At 32.8% G+C, this 18,627-nt stretch overlaps 1 protein-coding gene across 3 annotated transcripts in view; it reads right to left on the reverse strand.

Moving 5' to 3' along the window:
• The window catches only part of LOC140671856 (uncharacterized), a 129,593-nt gene that overhangs the window by 18,364 nt on the left and 92,602 nt on the right, over nt 1–18,627 (reverse strand). The window lies entirely within an intron of this gene.

Genomic DNA, 18,627 nt, shown 5'->3' on the forward strand with positions numbered 1-18,627 from the left:
ATCAAGGTAAAAATTGTAGACTGACGATCGATTGTTCTTTCATTCGCATTGATAGGTACCGGTTTGTAATTTCTCGCGCGCCCGAAACGTATATTAGAGACTACAAAATTATTGCTAAACGAGGCAATTAAACCAGGCCAGCAATTAGAGCGCACATAACGGAGACTTCTCGTCTCGTTCTAGCAAAAGTCGAACCTTAATTCTAGAGCGATAAACGAGTTTTTGTACGATTCGACTATTCTGAATAAAAACAGAACCATCTTGGTATATCGCGCACGAACTCGAGCTAAAAGGAATTTGATTATGCTCGATGGTTTACACACGGTGCTTCTGGATCGATGCAGCCTCGTGGCTCCCTCCTCTTCTGTTTCTGTTTCTCTCTCTCTCTCTCTCTCTCTCTCTCTCTCTCTCTATCGTTCTGTCCCTTCTGTTCCTCTCTTTCGCACCATTTGGCCTTTCGCCTTTTTCGTCTCGCTGCATATTATATATAGCTCCAAAGTATTGCCGTGTAGTATGCAAATATTGCGTACAGGCGTGCACACAAAAATATTTAACCATATATTTTTTTATTTTAATCTAAATTTATATGACGCCATTTCTCCAACATATATATATATATATATATATATATATATATATATATATATATATATACATATAGATAATACGATAACCCTGGTGATCCAATAAATGTTAAACGGCAAACACCGGTTTGCTAGCGATACGCGTCAAAAAGGCGATGCTAAGAAAATTGTTCTTTTGTGAGAGGCGCATTTCAACACGCTATGTATGTATACGCAACCTCTGTCTCTATATTGTGTAATACGGAGGATTAACGAAGTAACTGGATATGTATTTCATTAAACCGTAGGAGAAACGCTGGACGATTAAACATAATTGATTGCAGTCCTTTGCCGTGTCCTTAATCCAACGCCGAGCTTTATCGATTAATTCGTGTTTACGTCGCGCCACACAAAGACCAGTTTATGTTATAATACGCCATCAAATTATTAAAATTACTCAGAAATTTGCTAATAAATCCTCGGATCGTGCGCTTGAAATTAATTAAATTAATATTCATTCTAATATATTATATAGATATTTGCTGGCTGATATAACGTGGTCGAAAAATATCGCGAGCGGAATAAAACGAAATGTATCGATTACTGTCATCAAATTTAGCATCTCTTTCCATAGACTGTAATTAAATACATATCATGCATTTCATTAATTAATAATAAAACGGTAGTGTACACATATTCATTTAACAAAATTCAACAAAATTGTACATATTTATATAAATTTTATTCAATTTCTCTACTCCTAGATGGAGAATTCAGCAGCGTGACGTTCGTTCCTTCCTGTGAAAGTCTTGCTGAGAACTACAATAACAGAGGGATCGAGCGCGGTTGCTTCTTTAATTCAATAACCTCGTGAAACTGATACGAAACGTCCACACTGGAAATTGCAGCAGCGAGCTCAGCAATCGATACTCGCGTAGAATTTCAGATTAAACCGACAGTAAATTTTTTCTTTATATTCCATCAACTAATTTGAAACATATTTCTCCCACGAAAAATATATACATAATTTATGTTTGTTAAAAAAAAAAAAAAAAAAAAAAAGAATGGAGAAATAAGCACTATGAAATATTTATATTATGAACAAAAATTATGTACAAACATTATAGAGATATCAAGATTTAATTATTTACATCATTATGCATGCGTATATCTCTGAATATAGAATTATTATTAATGATCCATGAGGTGGATTTGTGGCATTAGTTATTCAAACGTAAATAAAAGATGACTTTAGTGAGAGGATTCCATTTGAAAATAAATTTAGGCGAATACCTTTGAATTCACATTCGAGCGAAATGTCTGACTATATCAAATGCAAACGAGTATATTCAACTGCGCGCAGCGATTGTCGACCGTCATCTTCTCGTCTCTCTCTCTCTCTCTCTCTCTCTCTCTCTTCTTTGCCATAGATTGTCGTAACCGTAAGACTTCTCTAAAGATGATCAAATTATCGAACTAACGCTTCAATTATTCACATTAAAGTGTATTTTAATGCTGAAATATTTTTCCTGGCAAGTACACAAATAAATTCGGAAGAATAATTTTTTTAATAATTTATTTTTAAATGATAAGTCTGTGATAATTTTAAACTTGAAAAGCAATTGAAAATAAATAAATTAAAGAAAAAATGTGTGTGTGTGTGTGTGTGTGTGTGTGTGTGTGTGTGTGTGTGTAAGTTGAATGCAAAAATTGCAAGATTAAATAAATATAAAAATATACTTGGTGAAAAAGAGTCTATAGATAAAATTGCTATCTACTTATTAAAATCTAAATTTGACAAGAAAGATAAAGACAGAATTGCACGAGTCGTATTTATGGGTTTCCTATTTTTTAATATGACCTTTTTTTTATTCAAAGTATAACAAAATCTATTGTGGAAATACACATTCCAGAGTGCAACATTATTCGGCACGGTTATGGGCGAGACTGTGAAACGATGTATGTAAACGCGAAGGCGAAGACGAAAGCGAAGGCGAAGGCGAAGGCGAAGGCGAAGGCGAAGGCGAAGGCGAAGGCCTTGCCCGTAGCCGGATGAGAGAGACGGACGAGCGTGTTGCGGTCGATGCACGTATTTATCGATGCGCGCGTGTTCGTGTTCATGCAAGGTCAAGATGATTCGTGCATCCGATTGATCATATTCTTTTATGGCTGTCGTTACCGTCACACATCGTGAAACGTCGCTTTAAGTATGAGTCTATGTGCGCAGAAGCGATAATTCGCGCAATGTCCTTAAATGCGACTTTCATGTTTATTCCAGCGCTTTTCGAGAAATGCGTCGAGTATAACGAAGCTTTATATGGGGTTAATATAAACCGGCACGTATTTTATCGAGTATAGTTGTATACTGAGTTGTTTCGCTGATCGCGAAATCCATCTCGCTCGGTAATCCCGACATTGTAAGGCCATTCCAGAACAGGTTTTCGGCCAGAAGCGAGTGTTCTCTATTTTCTTTTCCGCGAAGATACGAAGAATATTTTAATAAACGATATTGTATGACACGGTATGATGCGAAAAGAATCGAGGCACCAAGAATGAATGAATGAATCTTGCCACGTATAAAACGACCGTCACCGAAAATAGTTCTTCTCGTTTCGAGATTTTCACACCGCCCTCTCAAAGAAAAAATTAAAAAATATAACGCGTCATATAAAATAAATTTAAAGAAATGGAATCTATTGTAACATATATACATTTAATAATTATCGTTGTTAAATAGAGAATTATGTAAATTTTGCAAGTGGCATATGTGCAAGATATCTACGACAGCTGAATTATCTTACCAACGAGCTATTTCATGAATATTTATGGGAGTGTGCGAAAGCGCTACGGGAACGTAAGAGTGTATGTTCCAATCTCCGTGCATGAAATTATTATTTGTTTAATAGTACTAAAAATTACAATCGTAATAAAAGTTGCGTACAGAAGTATACAGCGTATAAGTAGCGTGTTCAAATATTCTACCTCACTGCTAACGAAAAGAAAAAAAAAAAAAAAAAATAAGTAAAAGGTCTGACGCAAAAGAAAACAGTTTCGACGATATGATTATGCGGTTTATTTAAAATAAAAATCTTACCTTAACCGAAACAATGCCCGTCAGGATACCATTATCGTAACTCGCCCTTTTCACCCGTGTATAAGCGTGATAATGATCCTATTGTGAGCAATGCCGGAAATGGCGTAATGCCAGAATGTCTCATCTCGATCTTCGAGGCAATTAAAAATGGTTCAGCGCCCATAATGTTGCGCGCGAAAAAGCGCAACAAACCACGTGTGAACTTTGTTTCCCGTTTTAGATTTCACGAATTGACACAGCCTGACTATAAATTGTAAATGTTTTATTTACAAAATTTTCCTAATGAAACAATAATAATACAATTTTTTCTTGCGTCAGTGATTTATTTTGCTTTAATCTCTATCTACATAATTTAAATTTATGAGACTATTCACAATATACATATATTATAAATTTATTTTTTTATAATAAGTTAAATTAAAAATTAAAATAGTAAATTTCGTATTTTTATGTAAATTTAAAATTTTATTATTCCAAATGAGAATAATGGAAAAAAACGTTATTTACACATATACATATGTATACATATATGTATGTAGGTATATTTTAATTCGAGCTCTAGTTGGACATTCTTGTAGATAAGTGTGATTAGAACGTTTCGAAGATATAGTCACAATCTCATAAGGAAGCTTAGACGACCATATAACCACTGAATACGTTCTGCTAGACGCCAATTAGGAGGCGGTTAATGAGCGTGGGAATTAATGAGGCTAATGCTCAATCGGAATATCGGAGTAACATGCTTCAAACGCAAGATGAGAGAAGTTCTTGTAGTGGCGATAGGGACCTTTATGTTCATCACCAGGCAGAAAGCTATTCTATAAGTCTCAAACATAATAGATTACATGCATAACGTAGTCATGCAACATCGGCGCGATGCTATTTCTGCGATATGATTCGCCTCAAGCGGTTCTCTGTACCGGCGAATAATTTTATTTAAACGAACGATTTGAATCGTTTAAGTATAATTAAGAAAATTAGATATTATATATATTGGAGGAGAGAAAAAATGTAAAAAAAACAATATTATATTTTATTTATTTATTTATTTATTTACTCACTCATTTCTCAGATCTATTATTTATTATTTTTTAAATCATATTTATATTCTAATTTAGTTAATAGGTATTCTATTTTTCAGTAATCAATATTATTTAAATAGTCTCTGAGATTATTTTTAAAATGTTTAATTAATTATAGAGTTATTCTTAATTCTCATTTGATCAGGAAATGTTTATCTATTATTGTGGCCGTGCCACAATATAGTAATTTAGTAAAAAGAGTTGTCAAAAAAATGTCGATGTGTATTATTATATTATTATTATTATTATTATGTATAATAGTATTATGGTATAATGATAATTTAAATTTAATTTGATTTAAATAATAATTTAAATGGTATAATGACCATTTAAATTTTAATAACTTTTAACATGATTGTGAGATAAATAAAAAAAATATATGAGTGATTAAGCGTGTTGCAAATATCTTATTTAGCTTATTAATTTTTATTCCTTAAATTTCCATGTGTTTGCGTCAACCTTACATTTTTTCAAATATAAAATATAAAAAAATCAATGATTCAGCATTCGGAACAATTCGATATTTTTGTATGTATTCATTATTGATTTAAAAAATATATTTATATCCATTTTACGTGTTATATCTATGTATATAAGAATTTGAATCACACATATAGGAAAATGTTATCACTAATAACGTGTCAACCGCAAGAACACGGGAGAAAATATTTTACTCAAATAAAGTAGAGAGAAGCGAAAAAGAAAGAAAGAAAGAGAGAAGGAAAGATCGCACATGCATGCCAGTTCTTTATAGCAATGTAAAAGTAATAAGCAAATTCTAGTCTGACTCGTGTCCCTTTTACCCTCAGTCATTTTACCCACCCTTTGAGCACACCTTGGACAATTCCTGTGCCACCACAATCCCCTTATGCCGTACAAAGCATGGCAAAAAGGGTCGCAAATTCGTATTAAAGTCGCTGTCGTGACTTCTTCTTGTCTTCCCTACATTTTCCAAGTACTTTTATGGAACCAAGAATACTGATATAATAAAATATGATAGGTATAAATATGTATATAACTAGGATGAGTTATTGCATTTAAACCTAATCTCGAATTATATATATTATATAAATATAAATATAAATATATATACATATGTATATGTGTGTGTGTATATATTTTGAATTTAATTTCAATATTTCTGACATTTGTATTACTGCAATTGTACAAATACGCGCTTATTATATATAAAAGCAATGGAGGAGCTATTTGTAATAGAATTACGAATAGCTTTCAAGCTCTCAAGTGCAATCGGAAATTGCAGAATCATGGTTTGAAATTACGTTGACTGTTGAAAAGATAACGAGTTATGTGCATCGTCTCTGGTTCTCGCGATAAGGAAAGAGAAGATTAGCGTTAAGTTAATATCGTCGTTCTTATCTTAATCGTCGCTCTGTTATTTCGGAAGTGCGGACACATAGACATGTACATACGTGACAATTATAAAAGAAATTTATGACATATATCTGATAACCTGGGCGTTACAGTAAAAATAAATAACAGAGATAGGGAGAAGGGCAATTAGGAAAAACGGTTGTATTAAAAAGTCCATAAATATTCAGCGCTGCTTTTATGCCATTTCAGAAACACAATTTTCTTGGGAGATATTTTGTATGAGATTCCACAGATTTTCTTTTGCTGAACGAGTTGATTTGCGAGACACGTTGGGAAAAGAAGTATACAGCCGAGCGTAAATTCACCAAATTAACGCGCCGCTTTGTGTTAAACGACACGTTATGGCAATTGCTCATTATATTCCATGTAAAGCGCGCGTACACGCGCACGCTCGATTGTTAGATCTATCCCATTATCAGTCAACGGACTGAGCTATCTCCGGGCGGTTGGAAGAAGGGCATCGGTAAAGCAGTTACCTGCCGGCCGGTATCATTTTTCAAACGCTCCCGAGTTATTCTTTCGCGACATTGATTGATGACGGAGACGTGTTCGCATAAAAGATTCCACGGGGCTTCTCTCTGAAGCGATGAAAAGGAAGATCTAAAGGATCTTTACCCGGCTATAAATTGCTAATGTTTTATTGCCGTAATATTGTGCGACGAAGAGAAGGAAAATAAAAGTTGCGCTGAAGAAACTTTAAATTATTTCGATCCAATCATACCGGTTAATACCACGGTTGAAGGTAATACGTACCGCGAAATTTAGACGCAGAAATCCAATTATTAAAGCTATTGTTGCAATGCAAAGTATAATACTCGTTAAAAGGCTCGTTTGCGTTTCAATATAGTAAACCCTAACGTAAGAAACGTGTTGTGCCAAATATACGCATCTCTTTCTTATTTGTTAAAAATTAATTTTAACAAATAATTTGCCCAACGAGAGAAAGCAAGACTCACTGGAAACGACCTTGTGTTTTATATTAATTTACATTAATACACAAGATTCGATACTTTGTGAGTTACTGTGTAATTATACAATATTTAAATCTACATAAAATAAAAAATCAATTTGTGATCACAGTTTTTTGAGAAATATATTTATATAAAAAATTGATTCAACACTATACATATATTAAACACGTATAAAAAATGTGCATATTTCGATAAAAATGCGTTCTGAATACGGGCTTTTATATATATATATATATATATATATATATATATATATATATATATATATATATACAATATATATATATATATTACAAAACTAATAATTGGAATATAACTTTTATTTCTTTTTTGAAATAATATTACGATATCAACTAATATTACATTGATTGCATAATTAATATTGCATCGCGATTAAATTTGTTATAACATTATATTAATACTCTATTAATATTATTGGCGAGCATTAAATTTGCGAATATTATATAACTTGAGAGAATATTATAATTTTAATTTAAAGAAAAATAAATGTTATACAGTTATCAGAAATATTATACCTAATATATATATATATATATATATATATATATATATATATATATATATATATACCTTCATTTAACTTGAAAATTAATTCTTCAAAGAGAAAATTGTATATTGACATTATATTGCTTCATTAAATATGCATTTAATATTACACGATGAAACATTTTAGGTAATAAATATTTGGCCATGTGTATATTGTAGTCTAGTAAACAAGTTCTTACGAGTGCATAATTATAAATCTAATATCCTTTGAAATATATATCATACATTTACATGCTGTATATATATATTTGTACAATAAGTAAAAAAGCAGACATTTAAATATTTTATATTATATTATTATATTATGTAAACGCGCGCGTATATATAAATAGACATAGATAATTTGATCGAATCATTTAATTAGTTAATTGTTAGATAATTGATCTCGTGCGTTGTATGTAACGAAAAACCGATTAAGTCACATGCTACACTCTCATTGGCCTCAATATTGTTAATTACATTATAATATGTTATAATGTTTTGTCGTAATCGAATAATTGGGCTGCTTTTCTTGCATTTATATTCGTCAAGTTATAAATTGACGAATATATAAAGGATATCGATCGTTGTGCACCACTCGTAAATTTCAAAGTACCCAATATCCTTTTGATCCTCTGTGCTAATATCCGGAGCAAATTCCGCTTTGAACTAATTGCTTAAAAACATTCACGTATTCAGCATGAATAATATAAGCAACTGCATTGGTAATCTTGAAAAGAATAAGAGAAGGATTCTGCAAGATTTTCAATTTTCTACGGTAAAGTTAGCAATTTATATCCAACGAGTGGTTTTTCGATATTTTCAAAATATCAAATTTTACAACTGTTTGAGAATACAACTTTCATGCTAACTTTACAAAGATATGCGGAATAATCTGAAAAAGTGAGTAAAACTGGCAGACAATGTCTGACAGCGTCGCGCGGATAAAATCTCGCGAGAATAAGAAAGGCACGAGGGAAGGAAATTTATTATATACATTGGTTTGGAGCGGGACGGTGTAGAGTATAGAGGAGTTAGAGGATGGCGGGACAGGACCGCTCGATGCCGAGTTAGAAATTTGTTTGCGAGGCACCGAAGTGGCGAGCGTTATGAGACGCGCACCGACGTTGTGGGAAAGTTCTAGACGAGCAATTTTCGATCGCACGAAGTAGTCAAGTTCTCTTTTCATCGGCAGCGAATTTTGGAAGCAAAGCTTTTCCTAGCGGAATTATTCCGGTCATATTAAATTCTTCAGCGAGATAGGATTTTCGCGGCGGCGACCGCATTGCGAAGGATATTGTTAAAAATAATCCGCATATTTCGTACTATATATGTACGTAACGCGTGCGTTCCACACAGATATATAAGAGTATTACAATGAAAAGTTTTTCAAACCGCTGCATACTGATACATAGGGTGAAAAATATTTATCAAGACAATAATATAGTTTTATAAAGGTAAGTCAGAGTGAAAATAACGCAAATACGGTAATAAACTATGATACTTAATTAAACATAAAACGCATTTGCCCTTAGAATATCCCAGTGAAACTAGGTTATCCTCGTCGAGGTCGTTATTTACTGTTATGTACTAAGGAGGAAATTGCAAATTAATCAAATTGCTTAAGCAAATCAATCAAGTTACTCGCCGTCGCATTACAGAATTTCACGAAATATCGCTCCGTATCTCTCTGTACCTCGGATATAATTATGCTTGAAATATAATTTCCCTGTATAAGAAATAAGGGGCAAAGTATGCAAGGTCTCTCTTTCCTCCGCAGTACCGCAGGCAGCCACATTTACATCTTTATACGCTGACGGGCATTAAAATTTGCGCATGTATGTCAGATGATTTTAGGTACCCGACTGCGTACATTTTCGTAAAATTTGTCGGTTTTGTTCGCGTAACCGTGGACGTTTTAATATCTACAGCGTTTCTTTATTCAATTATGCCTCTAAATTCAACAATTTTGCACGGTGCTCTCAGCGCGAAGATATTTAATGTAAGAGCGCAACTTGACCTGGAACATTGCCATGAAACTTATTCTGAAGAGAATCTGTCGAATCACGGCTATGACATGATATTGCCAAACGGGAAATACATTTTAATATTCAATTATTTTGTGTTTCTTTATATGTATATATATATATATATCAAAAGCTACTTCTCGCGCGGACTAATTGAGAGAAATATTTCGTGAGCATCGTATCCTCACAATTAGGTCAGTGAATACTCGAGGTGAGCGCTGTCACGGTTAACTTGACATCTGTATGCTGTCAAAATACTTGCAGCCCGCACTAACTTACTCTACGCCTTTGTGAGAACGTTAATCTATGAAATCGTCCTGTGATGTAGCCCTACCGGGTCGATAACACGCGAGGCGTTCCAAAGCCGGTTACACCAATCCCGGTTAAAACTAACCGTGAGTAACGCGAATCCTCTGTTCCTAATCTGTTTTATAGCTGGAGCTATATTCTCAGAGAGAAACCGGAGAATCGCTAGCCGGAATTACAATAGTTTATCCTTTCACGAGCAAATTTGTTGAAATAAGATTTAATTAGATTATTAATAAAATAATTAACATCGACGTACGGTAATATAAATAAATAATCCGTATTAAACTGACATTCGAATTTACGTAATTTGCGCGTAAGTTGGCGCAAAAGTAACTGCAATGACGGGCGATCAATTTCCAACAGAAATTCGAGAATTTTTGTCACAGCAACGACAAACGTCGTTTTTGAAGAGTTTCGATTGAAACTGCAATCGCGCGAGGCGAGATGAAAAAAAGAATCGGCGATGCCGCGAACGCGCTTACTGGTTCCCCAAAACGGTACAACAAAATTGGAAAATTGTATTGTATTTCAGAGCGACGTGCATGCATCGAGCGCGTTTACATGGACAAATATTTATATCGCGTCGGTACGGTTTTGTTTATAAATGACAGCTTTTCCGTACATCCGCGCTGTACGCACTTTCCAACTGGAAAAGGTAGGAATTGAGGTTTTTGCGTAAAAAAAAAAAAAAAAAAAAAAAAAAAAATTGTACGTTCTGTATTTTATTTGCTGGCAACAAAATATGAATAAATCAAACAACGTGCGCATACGCAAAAGATTTTTATGTGATTTAAATTGATAATAATGTCTTGCTACGCGCAGTAAATATAAGGGATTTTTCATTCTCATGAATGAATAATATCGAAACTTTCCGTATATTTAGAATTATCCGCGGAACATCAATTAAAACTTTATCTGTCCAATTAAGAGCTCGATATAAACGAGCCAATTTCTTCTCTTCCTCGATATTGATTTACTTGAAAATAGTTGAAAGTACCTATACGCACGAAACATATAAGTATATGCGCGATGCAGCTGCATGTTATTACGAAATATTTCGTGATCCACCGTGGTTCCTAAAGTCGAGCAGAATCACGCGATTTCAAAGCAATATCGTTGCGCGGCCGCAAACTTGACGCCTTTTGAGCACTCCTCATTCCAAATTACAGAGATTAGCCATTCAGATAATATGGGAACAAAGTCGGAGGTAATTCTGATATCGTGATGCGAGGCGCAGATTAATCATAAGGGACTCTGCCCTTCATCGTGTCTGACAAGCAGTGCAGAAGCAGCTTTGCCTTCAATCCCGAGAGAACTCACGCGTGCGCACTTGTATGGTCGATGCTCTTCCTTGCGATACTAACCGTAATAAAGATGATAGTCAGATAGTAACATGGTAAAAATAAATTAATGCAAACGATCTAAAAAGAATGAATTGTAGTCTGTGTACAGATGATGTATAAAAAAACTATATCTCATATAATTTTAATTTTTAATTATTAAAACCTACTATTTGCTAAATTAACGAACTAATTAATTAACCAACTTTTGATCGTTTCTGAGGAAGTGAGTAAAGATATAATAACATCCTTCCAAGTAAACTTTATCGAAATCTGATGCAACATGCAATCAAGCGAAAAATGAAATAACGTCTTATGAAGCAGGATCAACTCAATAAGACTGCGAGCAAAATTATCAAGCCTATATTATAATTTTCTACAGAGATTATGTCAGATATTTTTCTATATAAAAAAAATTCTCATTTCTACTCTCTCGGAATATTTTGCAAAGACAATTAAAATGTTAATTTTAGAAAATGAATATTTTAGAATATTAATCGTCTTTTATCAATTAAAGAAAAATAACAAAGATATTGCTTTGCATATATTTAATTACGAAATGCGCGATTACATCCGAGAATCGTATAATATTAATTTTTTTAACCAATTATAACTTATAGTCGCTTGTAATTCTATTTGTAAGGGTCCCCCTGTTGACGATATTTGAAACGCGGTTTTTAGCATGTCTCATATGCACGGCTTTGCTGTGTCTGTCGATGGACCATCAACGAGTATTGGTGACACGTGTTGACAAATGGAATACACTCGTGACGATGGGAGACGTTAATATTGGCAGACGCAGAATTGGCGATGATTTCACGAGACAATCTATAGTCAAGTAAATAGTCAGTAAAAATCATCACTGATCTATCGTTACTAGAAATTTTGTAACGCGTATTAAGAATTAATTCATTAAGAATGCCTACGTTTGATAGAATTCATTTTTTTTTTTTTTTTTTTTATTTTACATTCAACTCGCAGGCACGAGCCTTTTGTTCGGACTAAGTCCTCGATCCTCGATGATCGTTAGACATCTCTAATGAAAAGTTCGATAAAACCACGACGGGCGATCACATTCCCCGAACGCTAGAGTCCACCGGTTGATCCGAGATTAATTAATTAAGCGTTGCTAAATTCATGGTGATTACACGTTATCGGAGGAGGAAGGACGGTCGATAAAATGCCGAGCACGGCATTCGCTATAATCACTCATGGCACTCGCGTGCTTCGGCAGAGACGAAAGTATTTTACGAGCGAATACGACGGTAAATATTAGGGGTGGAGCATTCTTAACGAGTTTATTCGTGAAAAAGCAGTTGGATGGATTTAATTAAAATCGCGGGGACTCTGTGAAAAGATGGACTCGAATTTTCCTTCTCCGACATTTCTGTGTATTCGCGTACTAATTAATAATTACGTGAGCGCGCGCACTTGAACGTAGAAGGCAGAACTACTTAATGCGCGAACTGTGATCGATAGTCGTTAACATTAAGATGACTACGTTAGCCTAACCGGGCCGCCTGGCAAACGGAAATGATTTATGAGAAGCGTAAGAGACGGCATGTAAAATGCATTCAGCTCCACATAAATAGTGCAACAAAATTGCAACGGCAGAACGAAGGAAAAAAAAAGCCTTTAACAATGACCTTCGTGTCATTTGTGTTTTATAAAAACGAGAGATTAAAGCATACGCGGATGAATTTATATTTTTAATCGACTATTTAATCTGGAGATAAACATATGAAAACGTCGGATTATAATCATTGCACAACTATTTGTTCAAAAAGTCTGAAAAATATATTATTACTACAATTTTATTGTAATTGCTTCAATAAAACTTTAAATATTTCATATTTATGCATAATTCAATAATGTATGTAGGAAAAATGAATTTTATTTTATGCGCATAATTTAATAAATAATACATCTGATTTATGCGATACGTGTCTTTTATTCATATTCTTTTATTATTTTCATGCTTATCGTGACTCATAAAAGAGTAGAATATACGATCATATTTGTCGTACATATCGCCGACCATTTTTTTAGGTAGTTTAGACACATAGAGGGAAAACGGACGCAAATGAAATCGGATCGATGAAACTGAAAGCCACGCAAAACTTTTGCCAACGACTGTACTCGTTGCAAGTCGGCAGCTGGCTTATCGCGCGGACTGTATCTTGAGAGAAGGAGAGAGAAAGAAATACAAATTATTAAAGTTTTAATAACCGGCACACCGTTGCGCTGGCGAATAACATTGTCTTTGATCACGCGAATAGAATCACCATCGATTCCTCCGATTTAACCAAGTTTAACTTCATCGTCATACTTCTATAACGAGTAGTGGACACTTTCAATTTGTCGAATGCAGGAAGGAAGAAAAAAGTCAGTAGTCTCATCGGGCAATCATCAGGGAATCAAAATTCGAATTACGGACGTAAGGCGAGCCAACTATTTATAATTTACGTTAATTACACCCTTATACATTAGCAAAGTCGGATGGCATAATTCGTTTTTTTTTTTTATTCTTGTAACAACATTATGACCTTTAAACTTTTCAACGCCGTCTACTGCGCGTTGTTTGCATTTAATTACATTGTGATTATATCAAAATTGTAATAATTTATACACGCGAATATAATTTAAATTAATTGATATTGCAATTTCAGTCGATGGAAACTCCTCTGTGAGCCAATAAATTTGACAGGTTTGCTTTTTTATTTATTTTTTTTTTTTTCTTTTCTACATAAAACATTTTACATTGATTAAACCGATAAATCGTGAATTACGTAATTACGAATGTGATCGTATCGAAAAGTCGGTCGAGTGAGATACAAATAATTTTTGAAATTCAATGTTTCCCGTGGACTTTTCGAAATCCGATATAACACACACGTCTTTGAACGCGCGATGTAAATAGAGTTATCGTATCTTATCGAGGCCGAGCTTACGGACGAAGCCGTATCTTAATGCAGCATCTTTTCTCGCTGCATAATTATCTGATATAGAACTTGCAGCGCGAGTGACATAAGAAAGGGCTAGCCGGCGGCGACACGATTTGACCCGAATCGAGTTCTCTGTGCTATAGTTAATGCCGGCCACAGATTTCCTGTGGAACTTTTCTAAGTCACTGTCGATTCTTATATATATATATATATATATATATATATATATATATATATGTGTGTGTGTGTGTGTGTGTGTGTGTACGTTTAATGCTTCGACTATAAATATTACCATCCCCGATGCCGCTTCTGCCGCAAGAAAAAAAAGAGAGATTTCGTTCCTCCGATAGAATATCAGGAGGAGAATGACCATTTTCGCCAGATTTTTTTTTCTTCGCCGAGAAAATCCGTGTTACATGCTTTATATAAAATATTTTTCAGAATATATTATAGACTATAAGACCCTAAAATGAAATATCCTTCTCTTATTACGTTTCTTTGAAAAGCTCAGATATTTTCTGTCGTAAATTGAGATTTTTGACAATATATATTATAGAAATTTTTAGAAAGCTATAAAATTTCTCTACGTTTCGTTCTTGGTTGGTCAGCAAAGAGAAAAGAACTTTTTATTCTTTTTAATAGTTTTCCACTTTATAGCATTTTAGTAAAAAAATTGGTATATTACTTTTCATCTATATTTTTATTTTACTTATTTCATCATACTTGATAAATTCATAATAACTTTATTATTTATATAAAATTTACTTTATAACGCCAATAAGCCATAACGGTAATAAGATTTTTAATAATGATCAATAATTAAATACCAGCATGTTTAAAACGGCTTTTAAAATATTTTTTTCACGACTTTCTTTGATTACAGTTTTTAATGTCTGTTTAATAATAAAGACCACGTTTTTAACAACACGCTCCATTAGCTGGAAAATATAAATTCGCGAAATGTATGTATACTGTCTCGATCTGTATAATAACGCTTCGTTAAGAATGCCGCTTGAAAATGGTCTCTTCCAGCGGAGAAGAGGGAGCAAACGGCGCGTCCTCCTTTAAATTGAATGAGAAAAAGAGAGAAAGATAGAAAGAAAGAGAGAGAGAGAGAGAGAAAAGAGACAAAAAAAAAAGAGATACAAGCAAGATTTACAGCGAGCCCAGGCTCTTTAATGCCGCACGGAGCGCTCTTTAAAGAGAAGTTCGATAGAAAGTTAAGCCCATCCAACAATGAAGACAAACTCTGCAGTAGACTTCAAATTACTCGCAAAACGAAGTTATTTGTACGATAAAGCGTTTTATGTTAAAGAAATATCGTTGGGGAGCACGCAATACGAAAATATATATATATATATATATATATATATATATATATATATATATATAAAAGTATGTAAATATATACTATGCGAGTACCGTTATATTGAGTCAAATAAATTGTATCAATGCTCCGACTTTCGATTTTTTTTAAATAAAAAAAAAAAAAAAAGAAATGCTGTACTCGCTCGTTCAATCTTCACAATGATCGCTTTTATGATGATCAACTTTCGCGATAAATAACAGTTAAATAGCGGTTAAAATTTACAGGGGAAATAGAAGGGGGAAGGCAATAGTGTTTGCCAACAAACTGGTAATTAGTAATAACATGCGCTGGATTACGGACTTAATTAATTAAATGCGTATCGACCGGCGAGAAGGCGGTTCGCAACGTGTAACGTGGTCTGCGCTCTTTCATGGAATAAAGGGAACAAGGAGGAAGAGGGGACAGTCAACCTGCTAGCTGCAGCGGTTCTCATTCGCCGTGAATTGCATTTTTCCTCTTATTGTGCGTTTGGTTATATAAGCGCGATTCGCATGGCCAATGAGTTGTAAAATTTTGCGAGAAAGTTTTAACGAACAAATAGTGCTCAATGACATTTTGCAGGCTTCTATTAAAACCAATTATATCACTGTTGAGAACATTAAATGGCACACGAAAAAATTGTAATACACATTCTCGTTTGAAATTTTTCTTTTAATTTTCCGTAATAAAAAAAGATTGCCGTTCCATACTTATCGCAGTATACCTTCATGTTCGGAATTAAATTTTTATGATTAATTACGCGTCCGTTATATATATCGTGTTTCCATAAATACTTTCATCCATGTAAGTGCGAACCCTCCTGTGTGCTGGCGTTGTATTAAGCCGTGTGGAATTTATAACGCGACGCCCACGGCTTCATTTAAAATAAACTAATACACGAGCGAATGGCTTTCTACGTAATATAATATATTCGTATTTTTCACATTAATTTATTAATCTGATTCAATACAATTTTTTTCATTTTTTTATTCATTGATTTTTTTAATATTTAAAATGTTGATTTTAAATTGATTTTCTTTCGACGATTCGAACGATAATTCGAAAAATAATAATTTATTATAGGTTTTTATGAAGAGAAGCGTTTACATATTATTATGCATTCCTATTTATTAAATGTTCAATGGTGATGCACCAATACTCTCAAACAATGAAACAATGCTTAATGCGCTATCAGCAATCAGCGACAATAAAATTAACGGCCTTCACAGTGAGTTAAGATTTCTGTATAATTATCGCCTACGTGTTTTCTCGCGTTCTCCACGAAGATAATAGTATCGATTACCAAGCAAAACAGCGACCTTAAAATCAGTTACTTCGTAAAAGCGGAGAAAGCGGAACGCGTTTATGCGGCACGTATACTCGTTTTCATGAACTAAAAATATCTCCTGTGTGTATGTGTTACATAAAGTATATAATTGTCTCATCGTCATACTAAATACTACCGTCATGATCCAAAAATAAATAATAAGTTGTTCGCTAGATATCACAGACATCGCTGACGGATGCTTAAATAAAAGCGTAATTTTTTTCAAACTGATATAAAAATTTTTTACTTTACTAATATCGAAAATCATTGCATAATTATTAACTGTCGCAGTTTTTTTAATTTTATCAAAAGCACTTATAAATTAAGCATTTATTTATCTTCTCACAATCAAATATTATGTTAAAATTACATTATTTTTTTTTTTGTAAATATAGACAAATACAGTTGTGTAAAATTTGTGCAAAGTTATAATAAATTTTTCTAAAAACTTAAAAAAAAATTTGAAAACATAAATTTTCTATTTTCTACTTTGTACTGTAGTTAGATTGAAAATAAAAAGTAGCTTTTGAGAATTTAACAAAAACCAAATTATTAAATTTTTTTCAATTACATTATCTCCAAATTTCTTTAAAAATCTAATGTAAGGACAATATTTTATATAAGACGACCTAGATAATATAATATAATATTGTATAATATAATAAATAAATAAATAAATAAATAAATATATATATATATATATTCGGTACATGTTATACACTATACACAAAGAGAATGCATTTCAAAATTACATGTTCACCGACTGTGAACTTCATGGATCTCCTTCTTATCGACAGCACCGATGTACTAGCATATCTACGATATAATTCAGAAATGTCGCATACGTTATCGTCGACCGTGTCGACCTCGATAGTGCATGAATTGCGCGAGACATAATTCGAGAAATTACCGTAATCAATTCTAATAGGACATATTCAGCGAATTTTAATCGGTATATTCAATTATTATATTTTATATTACAATTTTCTTTGAATATTTACAACTTTTTATGAATATTTATTTATCTCTCAAATTATCAAAAAACCTTTTGTAAACTCCAGCATTCTATATATATTGATATAACCGAGCTGTCAATCACTATCCAATATGTCGAAGAAAATTTGACATCGGCCGCTAGTCCCGCATAGCAACTCTCTACTATCGAATATCAATAATGAAAATTCACAGGATTTTTCCACACACAACATTTTTTTTCTTTTATGAACGCTAAATGGAAATAAATAATCTCAATATAGCTTTTCTATTAATTTAAAAGCTTTCCTGTTAGTAGTTGTTTAATACTCAAATATAAATTGAATCTGCGCAAATTATCTATCAATATTTGATGTTGAACAAGATGTAATTACAAAATGGAAAATCATGAGAAGCTCAGTATATATTATACAAATAGGAAGGATTTTAAATTGTTTGTGAACTTTAGTACTGATATTATTATTAGTTATTTTATATTAATTAATTTTTAATGATTATAAAAAATCTATTTAAAATTTTTATTTTTATATATGATATATATAATGTACTAAAACAAACATTTTATTTGTATAATTGTTTAAAATTTCAATTCTAAATTTTAATAATTTTTTATTCCGTAATGAAGATTATTTTAACAAATTTAATTTAATTTTAATATTAATTTAACAAATCTATCAATGAATTTAC

This window comes from Anoplolepis gracilipes, chromosome 12 (genome assembly GCF_047496725.1).
Source record: "Anoplolepis gracilipes chromosome 12, ASM4749672v1, whole genome shotgun sequence".
NCBI classification, from domain to species: domain Eukaryota; kingdom Metazoa; phylum Arthropoda; class Insecta; order Hymenoptera; family Formicidae; genus Anoplolepis; species Anoplolepis gracilipes.